Source organism: Lithobates pipiens, unplaced genomic scaffold, assembly GCF_037356315.1.
Source record: "Lithobates pipiens isolate NorthernLeopardFrog02 unplaced genomic scaffold, aLitPip1_a1.2 Scaffold_13, whole genome shotgun sequence".
NCBI lineage: Eukaryota > Metazoa > Chordata > Amphibia > Anura > Ranidae > Lithobates > Lithobates pipiens.
Genome location: NW_027507718.1, coordinates 266,028,350 through 266,047,281, shown reverse-complemented (window position 1 = coordinate 266,047,281; position 18,932 = coordinate 266,028,350). Strand labels below are relative to the sequence as shown.

General features: G+C 42.4%; 1 protein-coding gene across 1 annotated transcript in view; it reads left to right on the top strand.

Moving 5' to 3' along the window:
* Window positions 1-18,932, top strand: part of STPG2 (sperm tail PG-rich repeat containing 2) — a 980,631-nt gene that overhangs the window by 513,589 nt on the left and 448,110 nt on the right. The gene's annotated exons all lie outside the window — the stretch shown is intronic.

Sequence of the window (18,932 nt, the reverse complement as noted above, 5' to 3'; positions counted from 1 at the left end):
CTTGTGAATGTCTATAATAATGGGATATTTCTTCCCGTGTCACCTCTGTGCTCTCTAGCCTCTCACCTGAGATATGCTTGGCAGGGGCATTGCTAGGTCTACAAAAGATCTGGGGCTAGAGCCCATAGCAGCGAAGTAAAGAAAGTCATGCGCTTGGGCGGGAATACACATATATATATATAATATACATATGTGTGTGTGTGTGTGTGTGTGTGTGTGTGTGTGTGTGTGTGTGTGTGTGTGTATATATATATATATATATATATATATATATATATATATATATATATATATATATATCATTTTGTTACACATGAGTGTGGATTCCATGGTTTGTTATTATTGAGTGATTGGGTCCCCAAAGCCCCCCGTACATGAGGGTCCCCAGAGAGCCTCCCTACTTACATCAGGGTCCCCAGAGAACCCCCCTCCTTACATCAGGTGCCCCCCAGGTGTCCCTTCATCCTAGATCCTAGTCCTCATGTGTCCTTGCTGGGTGCTGTGTTTTGCCTACTGTAACGAAAATGTAAGCGTAGGATGGTTTTGCCTTAGCGAGATGTGATGTGATCTGTAGAAGTAGTGTGATTGTAGAGGTAGTTTAATTCTGGGTAATTAAAAATATAGTATTCAATATCAGTCATGCACATATGTTGTTTCATTAGTATTTGAAAAGAACAGAGCCAGTTCCTAGGATCGAAGTGACACCTAGATAGCAATAAAGAGTAAACTTAGATTGCCACCTTCCTGAGGCCTCAAAGAAAACTGCTAGTCATCTTGGCTACACGGATGCACAGGGGGCATTCGCAAGGCCCCAGCCGGTCTGCAAACTTTGATTAATATCAACAAATCTAAGGAACTTATTTAATCTCTCATAAAAGCTAAAATATTAGTGGCAGATAGATGAAAATAACTCCTTTTGATCGTACACGTGATGGGTCACGTGTACATGTAACTCGGTATTTTTAGCATGTGTGGAATCCTAGAGAACCACACAAAATCGTTATATGATGCCAATTCGACTCAAGATACAAAACATTTTGTGGGCTGAGACAGGAACACCCTCCAGGGTTGATTGACCAAGGTCTAAAGTCCAGCCCACATCCATATTTTAATAAATTGTGTAGCCTGAGATATGGACATTGTTCTTCCACAAAGCCAGATCAAAACTGGGGAGTTCCCACATGTTCCAGTATGCTTCTACAAAAAGGATAGACTTCTGTATTTATCACTTTTTATTTTCATAGCAAATTGCCAATTATGTGTCTTTCTGTGTTTTTGTATCTTTTTTGGTAACTCCTTTTTCTTTGTATATCTTATGCACCGCCCACTTTTGGAATATTAAATGATAAAATTAATAAGTGACTTCTGTGTACTAAGCTAGGACTCGTATATCTGGAGAGGTTGTTGTATTTTAGTGCCTTAGTACTCGGTCTAAGTTACGTGCCAATCAGTATGAAGTTGTACTGCGTGTTGGCAGATTGCATGCAGATTGTATGCTAACAGATCTGCCAGATGGTGATCTGTGTGTGTGGTGGCTCAGCGGACCAACCCTTAGAGTGCACCAGATTGTATGTAAGATTTGTATCTGCCTGTGTGTGGTCAGCTAGCTGGATTGGAGTGGAGTTTCCCTCTAGTGGTGGCCAAGGGTAGTGCGATCTGTGAAAGTACCACAGCCAGTCTTATACGTGCAGTATAAGTCCCCTCTTATTCCCTTAGTTTCTCTTATACCCCAGTCATGGAACGCACGTCGTGGTTAGCTAGTCGCTGTGGGCATGCGGAATTGTGACACCTACATCCTAGTCCACTGGTCTCCCTGCTGGGTGCTGTGTTCTGCACACATCCTAATCCTCTGGTCTCTCTGCTGGGTGTTGTGTTCTGCCCACATCCTAATCCGTTGGTCTCCCTGCTGGGTGCTGTGTTCTGCCCACATCCTAAACCTCTGGCCTGCTTGCTGGGTGATGTGCTCTGCCCACATCCTAGTCCTCTGATCTCTCTGCAGAGTGCTGTGCTCTTCCCACATCCTAATCCTCTGGTCTCCCTGCTGGGTGCTGTGTTCTGCCCACATCCTAATCCTCTGGTCTCCCTGCTGGGTGCTGCGTTCTGCCCACATCCTAAACCTCTGGCCTGCTTGCTGGGTGCTGTGTTCTGCCCACATCTTAGTCCTTTGGTCTCCCTGCTGGGCAGAGCACAGTACTCTGCAGGGAGACCAGAGGATTAGGATGTGGGCAGAGCACAGCACTCTGCAGGGAGACCAGAGGATTAGGATGTGAGCAGAGCACAGCACCAAGTTATGCCCTGGTCTATTCCCAATCATTGCAATCACCACATCTACCCCTGCTATAAACATACACAAGATAGAGTGCACCTTTTCTGCCTGGAATAGAAAAAAATGGCATCTGACACTTTACTTCACAGTGTTTACACAGGCCTTGTAAACCATTATTGCAGTGGGAGCTGACTGTTCACTTTGCATGAAAAGAGGCAATTTTCAGAAGAAGCCAGACACAGAGGGTTCAGGGTCAAGCGTCAGCTCAGTGTTTCCAGGGGGAACAATAATGAGAGGAAACAGTGAGAGTCATCAAACATCAGACAGTTAAACAAGCAGGAAGATCAGAATAGAAGAATCCGAAGGTGGTGAGAGTTGGAGCATCAGGCACACAAGGGGCTTCTACAGACAATAGTTGGAGAATAATTATGATCACTCACAGAGTCCTGCGCTGACACACTGAGCTGTGCCGACTCTCTGCCACCCCCTGCAAGCTGGAGCTGGACACTCCTCTGTCCAGCTGTTTCTCAAGTGGACAGGTGGCAACCCTAGACTCGGGTCTATGGGCCCCAGATTCGGGACTATAGCCCCAGTAGCCCCCCCCAGCGACGCCACTGATGCTTGCTATACAGCATATATTGATATCTCTCAGAAGTGATGTAATGTGGTCTGGTTGTCTCTGGGGGTCCTCTGTATATTTTCCCAACACTCTGCTCTCTGTAATGGTAGTGATGGATATGAATGTATAGAAGAGAATACTCTCGTACTGTATTAACACTCAAACATGTTTATTAACCTCCCTGGCGGTATGATTATTTCAGATTTTAGGTGCTGAAAGTGGTACAATTATTTTGCATGGAAATTTGGCGTTTTATATTGTAGGCCTGCAATTCTTAGGAATAACTCTCTTAAATCTGTTCAAAAAAGAGTCTAATAGACATCCCGGGTATGATAACATTTCTAATATAACAAATAATAATAATAAATAATAATAAAAATGATTCAATAATGTAATCAAATCCAAAAACACTGAAATTTGCTCATTTGCAGAATTGTCGCTGTCATTAGATTTAGTGTTTGATGACGGATCTCCCCACAAATCGCTATCGCTCAATTCTGCAAGTGATTATAATTTATTATCGCTGTTTTCTAGTTGGTCTAAAATCACTTTTGACATAAAAGGACACTGAAATATCTGGACACGTTTTGGTTGCTATGGACAATCTCCTAATTCCAGGCAGAAAAAACTGTATTTATAATATAAAACTACATGCAGGGCACTGGACAGACCCCTAGGGACAAACGGGATGTGGATTACAGTACTGTATGTGTTTTGTGTATTTTTACTTTTTTGAATTTGGCACCGATCTCCACTCCCCTGCGTCGGAACGTCGCAGGGAATGGAGCTCGGCGGCACTCGGGCACTGTGTGAATCGAGCGGAGGACAGCTTGCACACACAGCGTGGAGGACATTGCTGGATCCAGGGGACAAGGTAAGTAACCTCTTCCTGTATCCTCCCTGTATCCAGCGATGCGATCCCGAGTCTGGCTCGGGGTTACCGCTCGTGGTACTGAAATTGCAGCCCGAGCCAGACTCGGGATTACCGCTAGGGAGGTTAAGAAAAACAGCTAAAACTTGTATCCTTACTAGCGTCACTTCCCGTATCCCTCTGCTTGTGCCCTCAGCATTACGTCACACCCACGTGACTTCTTCAGGTGAGCAGTGCAACTGTTCTCTGCAGCAGCTGCTGCTGTTAACCTTCACAGTCAGAAGACAGCTACAGTATCTGGAGGCCACAATGGAGACACTGCAGGAATTATTTTTAGCAGAAGAAGCCACCTGCAGGACATCGGATAAACCGCATTACACATAACTAATACACCCCCACCCCCCCAAAAAAAAATATTCTATAAGATTGGTCATGTGCCTAATAGCTCCTTCCCAAAACAGTTCAAAGCATTTCGTGAGCAAATATGATTGCCATTTTCATCATTGCCTTCAAGGAAACTAAATAGATTTTTATTTTTAATTAGACTCTTGTTCATGTTTATAGAGATCAAGTTGAGATTAGTGTAGGGTGGACTTTTCGTTTACCAAGTGTTTAGCTATATTTTTGGCTGCTGTGCCTTGACACTGGAATAGCTTATACATGAAATCTGTGCCCCATAACGGTTTAATGAAGTAGCGTTGACAACAACCTGCATTTATTAGAAAGCCAAATGTTTTGACAGGGGACAATGTTCCTAATCACCTTTGTGTGGGATTTACTAATTCTCCTTTAAACTAAATCAAAAACTACATGAGAGCAGGCTCTTGTAAAATGTGATGTTTTGAAACGGAATTTGATAATGGTTTCCAGTGATAATTTATTTCTTTGTGGCTAAATCTCATCTCCCACTAATAATAATGGATAGCTTATTTGCATATAAATAGATTTTAGTATTTGCAGAAGTACAGACCTAATCTGTTTTCTTGTTTCATGGACATTGTTAAATAAAAAAGGTTCAGCACTGATCAGTAGTTATGAATTGCAATCACTTGTTTTTAAAAGTATAATGTAGATTATTCTGACGAGTGTATGTATCTTTATTTGCATCTATTTGTTAGACAAAAAACATAGCTAAGTAAAGTAAAAATTAATGAATGGACACGCTTGAGAAAAACTATTGGGTAACATGCCAGAGGTAAAAGGAATGTACCTATTACCAATTATTTCTGATATATTTAGGGTCACGATTAGTCCATGAGCTGCTATTTTTTTAAATGGGATATATATATATATATATATGGGATATATATATATATATATATGGGATATATATATATATATATATATATATATATATATATATATATATATATATATATATATATATATATATATATATATATATATATATATATATGCGTGTATATATATATATATATATATATATATATATATATATATATATATATATATATATATATATATATATATATATGTGTATACATATACATATACATATACATACACATACGTGTACATACATACATATACATACACATACATGTACATACATACATATACATACATACATACATACACTATATTACCAAAGTATTAGGATGCCTGCCTTTACACACACATGAACAGGTTTTAGTCTGTAGGGTTCAATATTGAGTTGGCCCACCCTTTGCAGCTATAACAGCTTTAAATCTTCTGGGACGCTGTCAACAAGGTTTAGGAGTGTGTCTATGGAAATGTTTCACCATTCTTCCGGAAGTGCATTTGTGAGGTCAGGCACTGACGTTGGAGAGAAGGCCTGGCTCGCAGTCTCTGCTATAATTCATGCTAAAGATAGTCTATTGGATTGAGGTCAGGACTTTGTGCAGGCCAGTCAAGTTCCTCCACTTCAAACTCGCTCATCTATAGACTCATCTATAGACTGCAAGCCTTCTCGTCCAGCATCAGTGCCTGACCTCACAAAATTCTGGAAGAATAGTCAAACATTGCATTAGACACACTCCTAAACCTTGTGGACAGCCCTCCCAGAAAAGTTGAAGGTGTTATAGCTGCAAAGGGTGAGCCAACTTATTATTGAACCCTACAGACTAAGACTGGGATGTTATTAAAGTTCATGTGTGTGTAAAGGCAGGTGTCCCAATACTTTTGGTAATAGTGTATGTATATATGTATATATATATATATATATATATATATATATATATATATATACAGTATCCCACAAAAGTGAGTACACCCCTCACATTTTTTTTAATATTTCATTATATTTTTTCATGTGATGACACTGAAGAAATTACACTTTGCTATAATGTAAAGTATTGAGTGTACAGCTTTTACAACAGTGGAAATTAGCTTTCCTCTCAAAATAACTCACAGCCATTAATGTCTAAACTGCTGTCAACAAAAGAGAGCACACCCTCTGTTCCCTTTGGAAGATTTCACCTCTATTCCTGATCCAGTGACAACTCAAAATGTTTAATTTTTTTCCCTTAGGCCGCGTACACACGCGCGGACTGTTCGCCCAACTTTGTCCGTCCAACAGTTTCGGCAAACAGTCCGCTCAAACTTAGCATGGACGGACATGGCCACACACGACGGACGAACAGTTTGCTGAAACCGTGCGCGATGACGTGAACGGCACGTACGACGGGACGAAAAATACGACGTCCTATACACTGCATTATAGCTTTCGGCGTGGAAATCCTTTCTGAGCATGCGCGAGACTTAGTTGGCCGAACAAGCCTACACACGAGCGAACAGTCCGCTGAAACCTTGTTTCAGCGGACAGTTTTTCGGAATTTCCGTAAGACCTTGTTCGTCCAACTGTCCGCTGAAACTGTCCGCTGAAGCCCCACACACGAGCGGACTGTCCGCCCAAACACTGTTCAGCGGACAAGGTTGGGCGAACAGTCCGCCCGTGTGTACGCGGCCTAACTTTCAGTCTAATGCTGTGTACACACGACCGGACTTTCAGGTCAGACAGTCTTCCTGACGGACTTCCGACTGAACAGACTTACCCACACACTAATGCACCAAAGTCCAATCATTTTGAATGTGAAGACATACGACAGGACTAGAAAAGAAAGTTCAATAGCCAGTAGCCAATAGCTGCCCTCGCATCGGATTTGGTCTATCGGACCAGCATACAGACGAATGGTTTTCTCAATAGAAATTGATTCCATCGGATAGATTTGAAACATGTTCTATTTCTAGGTCCGTCTGAATTTTTGAAGAAAAAAGCCAGATGAAGCCCACACACAATTGTAATATCCGACGTAATTATTCCGTCTGACCTTTTCTGCCGGAAAGTCCAGTGGTGTGTACGCGGCATCAATGATGCTAGTCGCCTAGTCACCAGAGAGGGCGAATCTCCACAGTTGGGAAACCTGACAAAAGATCTAGCACTTCCACAATCTACACAAAGCAAAATGGCTTTAACCACTTGCCGACCGCCGCACGACGATGTACGTCGACAGAATGGCACGGGCAGGCATAAGGGCTTACATGTACGTCCTTGCCTGCCCGCGGGTCGGGGGCCCGATCGGGCCCCCGCCCGGTGCCTGCGGCGGTCGGTATTCGTTCGGGAGCGATCCCGGATGAGGGGACGGCCATTCATTCATGGCCACCCCCTCGCGATCGCTCCCGACGAATGAAAATGTCCCGTGACATCACTTCCTCTCCTGTAATGTAAACACAGGAGAGGAAGTGATGTATTCTCTCCTCGGTGTCGGTATTTTTCATTCCGGCACCGAGGAGAGAGCTTCGGTGAGTTGCACAAGCACTACACTACACAGTAGAACATGCCAGGCACACTCACACCCCCCCTTTACCCCCCGATCACCCCCCAATTACCCCTGCCCCCCCAGTCACAGTGACACCAATTGCTTTTTTTTTTTTTTTTTTTTGCATTGGTGTCATTTGTGACTGTAATAACTGTTAGGGCAGTTAGGGTTAGCCCCCTTTAGTTCTAATGTGCCCCCCTAACCCCCCCAATAAAGGTTTAACCCCGTGATCACCCCCCCTCGCCAGTGTCACTAAGGCTGGGTTCACATTGCAGCGGTTTATGAGAACGAATGTGATTCGCACCGCACTGCAGTGCAAATCACATCCGATCTCTGTGCGATTCGAGTTCAGCCATACAGATAGTATGGCTGAATTCGTGTCGCACCCTCCGCACCCGCCGCAAATTCGCACGGGACCCTTTTTTTGGCCCGCAGCAAAATCGGATCGCATGGGTGTTCACACCATGCGATCCGAGTTTGCAGATCGCACTGCGTTATGCGAACTGATCTGGGGGTGTCATTAACATTTCACTAACACTCCCAGCAGTTCGCATAGGGCAGTGTGAACTGCCGCCGGGAGGCATGCGATGCGGGAACCCGCCGCGGATTCATGGCGTTCCCGCATCGCTCCAGTGTGAACCCAGCCTAATAAGCGATCATTTTTCTGATCGCTGTATTAGTGTCACAGGTGACGCTAGTTAGGCAGGTAGGTATTTAGGTTCGCCGCAGCTTTTTATAGCGCCAGGGACCCCCATATACTACCGCATAAAGCCCCCTGATTCCCCCCTAGTTAACCCTTTCACCAGTGATCACCATATAACTGTTACAGGTGACGCTGGTTGGTTAGTTATTTTTTTATAGTTTCAGGGCACCCGCCATTTATTACCTAATAAAGGTTTAACCCCCTGATCACCCGGCGGGTGTCATTTGTGACTGTAATAACTGTTAGGGCAGTTAGGGTTAGCCCCCTTTAGTTCTAAGGTACCCCCCTAACCCCCCCAATAAAGGTTTAACCCCGTGATCACCCCCCCTCGCCAGTGTCACTAAGGCTGGGTTCACATTGCAGCGGTTTATGAGAACGAATGTGATTCGCACCGCACTGCAGTGCAAATCACATCCGATCTCTGTGCGATTCGAGTTCAGCCATACAGATAGTATGGCTGAATTCGTGTCGCACCCTCCGCACCCGCCGCAAATTCGCACGGGACCCTTTTTTTGGCCCGCAGCAAAATCGGATCGCATGGGTGTTCACACCATGCGATCCGAGTTTGCAGATCGCACTGCGTTATGCGAACTGATCTGGGGGTGTCATTAACATTTCACTAACACTCCCAGCAGTTCGCATAGGGCAGTGTGAACTGCCGCCGGGAGGCATGCGATGCGGGAACCCGCCGCGGATTCATGGCGTTCCCGCATTGCTCCAGTGTGAACCCAGCCTAATAAGCGATCATTTTTCTGATCGCTGTATTAGTGTCACAGGTGACGCTAGTTAGGCAGGTAGGTATTTAGGTTCGCCGCAGCTTTTTATAGCGCCAGGGACCCCCATATACTACCGCATAAAGCCCCCTGATTGCCCCCTAGTTAACCCTTTCACCAGTGATCACCATATAACTGTTACAGGTGACGCTGGTTGGTTAGTTATTTTTTTTATAGTTTCAGGGCACCCGCCATTTATTACCTAGTCTCATTAGTGTACCCCTAAATTTAGGGGTGTCTACTTTCCAAAATGGGGTCATTTGGGGGGGGTTTGTGCCATCTTGGCATTTTATGGCCTTCAAAACTGTAACGCCCTTAGAAAGCCTGAAGGCGGTGCTTGGTTTTCGGGGCCCCGTACGCGGCTAGGCTCCCAAAAAGTCCCACATATGTGGTATCCCCGTACTCAGGAGAAGCAGCAGAATTTATTTTGGGGTGTCATTTCACATATGCCTATGGCATGCGTGAGCAATATATCATTTAGTGACAACTTTGTGAAAAAAAAAAAAAAAAGTTTGTAATTTTCCCGCAACTTGTGGCAAAATATAAAATATTCCATGGACTCAACATGCCTCTCAGCAAATAGCTTGGGGTGTCTACTTTCTAAAATGGGGTCATTTGTGGGGGTTTTGTGCCATCTTGGCATTTTATGGCCTTCAAAACTGTAATAGGTAGTGAGGAGTGAAGTCAAATATTTACGCCCTTAGAAAACCTGAAGGCGGTTCTTGGTTTTCGGGGCCCCGTACGTGGCTAGGCTCCCAAAAAGTCCCACATATGTGGTATCTCCGTACTCAGGAGAAGCAGCAGAATTTATTTTGGGGTGTCATTTCACATATGCCCATAGCATGTGTGAGCAATATATCATTTAGTGACAACTTTGTGAAAAAAAAATAAAAAAAAATTAAAGTTTGTAATTTTCCCGCAACTTGTGGCAAAATATAAAATATTCCATGGACTCAAAATGCCTCTCAGCAAATAGCTTGGGGTGTCTACTTTCTAAAATGGGGTCATTTGTGGGGGTTTTGTGCCATCTTGGCATTTTATGGCCTTCAAAACTGTAATAGGTAGTGAGAAGTGAAATCAAAAATTTACGCCCTTAGAAAGCCTGAAGGCGGTGCTTGGTTTTCGGGGCCCCGTACGCGGCTAGGCTCCCAAAAAGTCCCACATATGTGGTATCCCCGTACTCAGGAGAAGCAGCAGAATTTATTTTGGGGTGTCATTTCACATATGCCCATAGCATGTGTGAGCAATATATCATTTAGTGAAAACTTTGTGTAAAAAAAAAAAAAAAATTATTTTTTGTCATTATTCAATCGCTTGAGGCAAAAAAATAAAATATTCAATGGGCTCAACATGCCACTTATCAATTTCCTTAGGGTGTCTACTTTCCAAAATGGGGTCATTTGGAGGGGTTTTGTACTGCCCTGCCATTTTAGCACCTCAAGAAATGAGATAGGCAGTCATAAACTAAAAGCTGCGTAAATTCCAGAAAACGTACCTTAGTTTGTAGATGTGACAACTTTTGCGCAAACCAATAAATATACAATTATTTACTTTTTTTTTACCAAAGACATGTGGCTGAATACATTTTGGCCTAAATGTATGACTAAAATTGAGTTTATTGGATTTTTCTAATAACAAAAAGTAGAAAATATCATTTTTTTTCAAAATTTGCGGTCTTTTTACGTTTATATCGCAAAAAATAAAAATCGCAGAGGCAATCAAATACCATCAAAAGAAAGCTCTATTCATTTACCAGCAAAATGGTCCGGTCTGAAGGTGGTTAAACACACTTTAAGTAACATAGATTGCTCTATTTTAAGGGTTCATAATTCATTACTGTTTGGTAGTTGTCATTTTTTTTCTCTAAAACTTGTATTCATATAGCATGTGTACTTATTATATTCATATGTGTACTTCAAGGTCAGTTTAAAGAGGAAGTAAACCCTGATGGGTTTACTTCCTCTTTCATTCCCTGCAAAGGTAAAGCATAAGGGACTACTATGCATCGCATAGTAGTCCATTATGTGTCACTTACCTGACACAGGAGCCAGCGAAGTCACCGCTGTCCCCTGTAGTCCGGCGCATCCATCTTCTCGGTGGGTTCTCGCAGCTCCGCCGCTGTCATTTGGACGTCATGCGCACGGGAGCCGACATGCGCGGCATCTCCATCGTTGAAGATGCCGCGCTCAGTGCGCCTGCGCGCTGCTGTCGGTGCCTGCCTTCGGGGCAAATATTTCCTAAACCTATATTTCTTGGACCTACAGGTAAGCCTTAATCTAGGCTTACCTGTAGGTCAAAGTGTGTTGTAAGGGTTTACAACCACTTTAAGGCCTCTTGCACATGGGTGGTTTGACTTTCCAGCATCAAAATGTATGTCAGGTTGAAATACGGGGGGACTGGTTGGTGTCTGGAGAGAAACTCATTTTTAGGGCTTCATGCATTCAGGGACATACAGTATACCTTTAATGGAGGACTTCAGCATTCAGGGCACATGTCTCTGAATGCATATGGCCCTGTGATGTGAGTACTGCTATTCACACCCAACTGCGTCCAGCTATCATATATTTTCAGTCTGTCATCGATTTTGACTGGCTTCTGGCAGCGGGGCTGAATGCTGCATCTGTGCCTCCTTGGTGCCCAAAAATTCCGGGATTTGACAGGCCAAACTACCCATGAGCATGTAGCCTTAGGGCTTTCTAAATCAGGAAAGGGCAGGAGGAGAGTCACGCAAAAATGCATAGTCGTCAAAAGCAAGCAAACATACAGAGCTCTAAAACCACCAATCACAGCCAGCATTTCATGCTTACATACCGCAAAAGTAGAATACGATGGGCACCACAGATTATATGAGACCATTCTTCCTTCAGGTGCTTTCATAAATGCAGCCCATGGTAAATTCGCAATTAGTACAACTCCACTGAGTTTACATTAAATGCTTTATTAAACGCCTGTGCATGAGCCCCGATGGCTATTCTGGAAGTTAGCCCTGCAAATACTAATGGCCAAAATGATGATGAGTGGAAATTAGGTTCTTTTTGGAGTTTTGCACAATTTACAAAGTATAATGTCAACACTGGTGGATAAAATATTGATTAGGATTATACAGGGCAAGCTAACCTGAAGATGGTTAAGAGGAACTTCCAGTTCACAGCACTTCATTCGCATCATTAAGTTAGGTATAAGCTTAGGTTACATAAACAAGAACAAGTAGGAATCCTCCACCCATCATCTGATTTCTTTCATTATCATTGGACAGTTTGACAGCAGTAAAGGTCATGAGCTCACAACATGCCATAAAAGGACATTAAAACAAGCAACCAAGCAGAGCGCAGGCTTTCAGCTCTCTGCTTCACCCTGATTAGGGTTAGCAGCCTGGTTAATTAGTCCACTACATCTAATGCTGAGACATTAACTCAGAAACCGCAGGTAAATACGCCGCTAAATAGAGTTTGACACATTCAACGACATATACTTTATCTTCCCGGCACTCACAGAGCAAAAACACAGTACATATGCAAATATTACACATTTACGACTGCAGTGCTTCCAAAATGATAAATAAATAATCTTGGTAATATTATATTATCTTTAACTCTGTATATCTGTCTCTTTATGTACTCTTCTATACATTATTATCTTGGTACTCTTCCATACATACACATTATACATGTAAATATATGTATTTTGAAATGGGAAAGAAATGTACTGATCTACATAAAGAATCAAGATGGTACCTTCATGTTCACTGTTTAAGGCGCTTTGACTTAAGTTGCTTTGGGTGTCATGCAGCTACAATTGTATTGGTATTTATTTCTAAATTTCTATTATAATTTTAAATTATAACAGGCTTTAAAATAAAGTGTGTCTAATAGTAAACAAAATAATATAATAGCAAAGCACTATGTGTTTTCTTAGATAGAAAAATTGTATTTCAAGTTCATCCTCAAAAGCTCAGACGACTTCCTGTAGAGCATGGCCAGTGCAGAAATCCTTCCTGACCCCATACTGGCAAACATACAATTATATAATATAGTGTGACATAAAGGAAAAATGGTCCTTGCCAAATTTACATACTTAAGTTGATATGATTTGCCTCTGCATCTGAAATCATTTCCACCAGTCTAAAACATTAAAGTATTTGTGATCCCAGAAGTTTTAAAGGCAGGAATAATATAGGGCAAGCAACTCTCTTGCTGAGCTTGCTTTTGTTATAAATGAAAAAGAAAACGTGCCTTTTTAAAATCTTTGATCCTGCATTCACTTTACCACACAACCTCCTTGGTATCCTGTTTTACCGAAGCAGAGGACATGTCCACAGCAGGCAGTCGGGTAAAGTGGGGGGTAGCATACACTTTAAAGCTGGCATGTCCTATTTTCTCTTTTATTATGATCAGCAAAGCAGTATCAAAAGTCTCCACCTCAGTGCAGCTTTCTACTACTAACCTTAAAGCGGAGGTCCACCCTAAAGTGGACCTTCCGCTCATCGGAACCCTCCCCCCCTCTGGCGCCACAATTGGCACCTTTCAGGGGGGAGGGGGGTGCAGGTACCTGTACAGTACAGGTATCTGCACCCACTTCTGGGATAGCTCTCTGCGGAAAGGGGCATAGATTACACCCCTTTCCGAAAGTCCCCCGCTGCCTGCTGGGAAACACACAGATCCCAGAGGCAGCAGTCCATCCTTATTGCGCAGCGCGACTCACGCATGGCCAGTAGGGAACCGGGAAATGAAGCCGAAAGGCTCCACTTCCTGATTCCCATACCCAAGATGGCGGCGGCAGCACCCGAGAGACGATCGAGAGATCGGCTTCGGGTGCCGACATCGCGGGCGCGCTGGACAGGTAAGTGTCACTATTTTAAAAGTCAGCAGCTGCAGTATTTGTAGCTGCTGGCTTTAAAAAAAAAAAAAACTCCTGGCGGACTCCCGCTTTAAGAAGTGTGATCAGGCTGTGGACACTCATATGCTAACATATACAGGCATACCCCACTTTTAAGTACACAATGGGGTTTATTTACTAAAGCTGGAAAGTGCAAAATCAGGCTCACTTCTGCATAGAAACCAATGAACTTCCAGGTTTTATTACCAAAGCTTAATTGAACAAGCTGGGGTTAGAAGCACATTGGTTTCTATGCAGAAGTGAGCCTGATTTTGCACTTTCCAGCTTTAGTAAATAATAAACCCCATTGTGTACTTAAAAGTGGGGTATGCCTGTACTTACAAAGAAGTAAATGGGCTTTAAAACAAGCCCTCACTGACCTCTGCAGCTACATGCAATGTGGAGCAATTCATTTTCAAACCACTCTTACCTTTTATTTCAGAATCCCAGCTTCCCCTTCCCCTCCCCTTCCAGCAGAAACTTGGAAGCTTACTAGGCTTCTATTCTGCAAGGTAAACACAGAGCAGGTGTAGGAATAGGGGGTGACCTCATTGCGGCTCGCCAATCAGATGGCCAGAGCACTTGAACTTGGAATGAAGCCCGGGTAAAGACGAAAACCCTTTCAGCGGTGACAGTATGCCACTGGCGGACTTCATTCTAAGGTAAGTATTTTATGCCATTGTCTTTTTTAAGGGTGCAGTTTCAGATCACCCAATACACCCAGTGGCTCCTTTGGGGGATATTCCCTGCTTGGATGTGTGCAGGCCAGGTATTCCCAGTCCCACACAAAGCAGTTTTATTGATAACTCTCACACACAGAAAAGGTGGGGGAACCATGTGTTGCAGTGCAATCCAGGAACATATAGTTAGGTCCATATATATTTGCATGATTTCATACTTTTGGCTCTGTATGCCTCCAGAATAAAATCAAAATGAAACAATTCAAATAAATTTGAAGTGCAGACTTTCAGTTTTAATTCAAGGGGTTCAACATACTGTAAAAATCAGATGTAATTGGACAAATTAATATAATCATAAATAAAATGTTATTTTTTTATATTTTGTTGAGAATCCTTTACTGGCAATGACTGCCTGAAGTCTGGAACCCATGGATATTACCAAAGACTGGGTTTTCTCCTTTCAGATGCTTTGCCAGGCTCTAACTGCAGCTGTCTTCAGTTGTTCTTTGTGGGTCTTTCTGCCTTTAGTTTTGCCTTCAGCAAGTGAAATGCATGCGCATTTGGGTTGAGATCAGATGATTGACTCAGCCAGTGCAGAATATTCCATGTCTTTTCCTTCAGAAGCTCTGGGGTTGCTTTTGCGGTGCGTTTTGGATTATTGTCCATCTGTCCAATCAACTTTGCTGCATTTAGCTGAATCTTGGCTGGCAGTATTTCTCTGAACATTGCAGAATTCATCCAGCTGCTTCAGTCTTTTGTCACATCATCAATAAACACCAATGACTCAGTGCCACTGGAAGCCATGCATGCCCATGCCATTATACTGTCTCCACCATGTTTTACAGATGACGTTGTGTGCTTTGGATCATGAGCTGTTCCAAGCCTTCTCCACACTTTTTTCGTCCTGTCATTCTGGTACATATTAATCTTAGTTTCATCTGTCCAAAGGCTGGCTTTTTTGGATGTCTTTTGGCAAAGTCTAATCTGGCTTTTCTATTTCTCAGGTTTATGAATGGTTTGCACCTTGTGGTGAACCCGCTGTATTTACTCTTGTGAAGTCTTCTCTTGATTGTAGACTTTAACAATGATACACCCACCTCCTGGAGAGTGACCTTCACTTGTCTGGATGTTATGAATACGTTTTTTCTGTACCATGGAGAGGATCCTGTGATCATTCACCACTGTTCACCAATGCGTTCATCTTTCCTCAGAATGTACCAAACTGTTGATTTAGCCACTCCTAATGTTGCTGCTATCTCTCAGATGGATTTTTTTTTTTTTTTAAGCCTGACAATGGCCTGTATCACTTGAATGAACAGCTCCCATGAAAGCATGATGTTTGCTCACAGCAATAGATTCCAAATGCAAATACCACACTTGGAGTCAACTCTAGACCTTTTACCTGCTTAATTGATGAAGAAATAATGAAGGGGTAGCCCACACCTGGCCATGAATCAGCTTTTGATTCAATTGTCCACTTACTTTTGGGCCCTTGAAAAAGGGGGATGGCTGTTCTTAAGAGCTGTAATTCTTAAACCCTTTCTACGATTTGGATGTACGTACCCTCAAATTAAACCTGAAAGTGTGCACTTTCAGCCCATTATATAACTATAGCTTGAATATTTTTTGGTAAATACCTGAAAAAAACAAAAATTGTGCCTGTGTTCAAATATATATATGGACCTAACTGTATATATTATCCCTGCATGGAGCTTCATTGCATATTGAATTGCAGGACACACCGTGGTGTAATTTCCTTGCAATATTCCCAAAGGAGGGTCATTTGAATTTGGTATGCCATCACTTTTTACACACTGTGATGGTCTGCGTGGTGGTCCTAGTGTTGACAAGCTTTGAGGCTTTTTTTTGGACACACAGGGGGTCATTTACTATAGCCCTGGGAAGTACTGGGCACTATTACATATAATAGCACCCATTTTAGGCAATTACGATTTCAACAGGCAAACGTGCCAATGAAAAAGAGTGCTATTAGCGGCGAACATACCTCAGTAAATCCAGAAATCAGTGCTAATTAGCGATTCCACATATATGCAAATGCCAATTTCTACTAAGTTATTATATAGCACTGTACTGCAACCACGATCCATGTATGTGAAAGAAACATTTTTATGTGAGATGTGCTCTACCTCGTGTACATCTATTGATGTATATTGCAATTAGTATTCCTATTTTTTTTCCTTCTTTTGCTAACAAATGCAGTTAGGAATGATTATTACAGAGTAATGTCTGCTATTCTGTAAAGTTACATGTATTGAACATTTAGGTTACCTACAGTGCCTTTGCAAAAGTATTCACCCCTTGGCATTTTTCCTGTTTTGTTGCCTCACAACCTGGAATTAGCATGGTTTGTTTGAGGATTTGCATCATTTAATTTACAGAACATGCCTACAACTTTGAAGATGTTTTTTTATATTGTGAAGCAAACAACAAATAGGACAAGATAACAGAAAAAGTCAATGTGGCTGCCCTGGGCGAAACGTTACCTTCTGTCGCTTCGCCTTTTGAATACAGGGTCATGCTCGCCGCCAGAGCCGATGCGCGTGCCCAGCGGGCACCCACGATTGCTTGTGACAGAGCGAGAACTGGGATCTGTGTGTGTAAACACACAGATCCCAGTTCTCTCAGGGGAGAGGAGACAGATCGTGTGTTCATACTAAGTATGAACATCTATCTCTCTCTCCTCCTAGCCAGTCCCATCCCCCCCCCACAGTTAGAACACACCTAAGGAACACAGTTAACCCCTTGATCATAAAAGAAGAAAAAAACGCGCTAGACTTAATAATGACAAATAAACTAAAAAAGAGGCAGCAGCTCAAATGTGGGATTCACACAAATTCAGATAAAAATAGAGGAGAACTGCGCCAGTTATAAGTATTATAAACATTGATAAAAACAAAGATAAAAACAATAGTCCATGTAATCCAGTTCTCCAGTGACACCACGGTGACTCCACACACAAAGAAGAGTGCCCGACCACCGTACAAAAGGCCTTTTTGCTTGCTATTTGGTAAGCAGGCCTTTTGTACGGTTGTTGGGCACTCTTCTTTCATAGACATAGTCTGTATCCCATCGTCGTCCTCATCGATGAGCTGCGGAATGAGGAGGTGCAGCTTTTAACATTACTAAACCATGGAGGACATTCCTTTTTTCTTTTGCCTCTGACATTGTGGATTTTGGAGATATTTCCATTAAGACAAGAGATTGTGGAGACCGGCAGCTACTGCAGTGATCCCCTGGATGTTTGAGGAGGATTTAAGCTACCACCTTAACGGTTACCGATGCACTACTAGACCAGGTTTGGGTCTACCTTTGAGGTAAGAGGCTGGTACCACTGGGGGAGGATTCTACCAAGTGTATATGTGATTCCCTTATACTTTAAAAGTGGACTCCCACAACTGCCCTTTTCCTCCTCATCCTTATTTGTCCATATAAGAAAATAGTGATACTTATCCAGGAAAAATAAGAGACAGAACATCGGTCTTAATCAACTTGAATTATTAGATCTCTTTTGGACTGCACTTTATTATTCATTTCACAAGGTAATGCCCTTGTACACACGGTCGGACATTCTGACAACAAAAATACGACGGATTTTGTCCGAAACTTGTGTTGCATACACACGGTCGGACAAAGTTGTCGGAAAATCCGATCGTACGTAACGTGATGATGTTATTTCGTTACGATGGGACTACGTTCAGGCTTAGCCAATAGCTTTTGTCTAGGAATTTGATCTGAGCATGCGTGGCACTTTGTCCGATCGGAATTCTCTACACACAATCGGACAAAGTCCGATCGGATCATGTTGTCGGAAAGTTTTATAGCCCAGCTCTAAAACTTTGTCCGTCGGATATTCCGACGGAAACAGACCAATGGAGCCCACACACAGTCGGATTATCCGACAAAACACGATCCGATCGGACATTTTCCGTCAGAATGTCCAACCGTGTGTACAAAGGCTTAGAGTATTATTCACTATTCTAGTATTGATATATTGGACTATTCACATCAATCTTTGGACTGCACTTTATTAGTATTACACTTCATTCAAATTTTTGGAATATTACCATTACACTTTTATTATTGAGTTTTTGGAGTATTACGATTATTGCACTATAACTTATGTTTATTTGGATCACTTAAGTGTTAAGTTTTCAGAACTTTTTTGAACACCGCTTATCACCATTTAGGATATGCTTAGTCTCTGTTGAGAATTGTTTTAGATATACCTTAGTTTATTCACTGTTTAGTTTTGTTGGCTTATACTTAGGGCAACTTCACTTTATATATACATATTTAAGGGTGTTGGCAACACTTTAGAAATCTA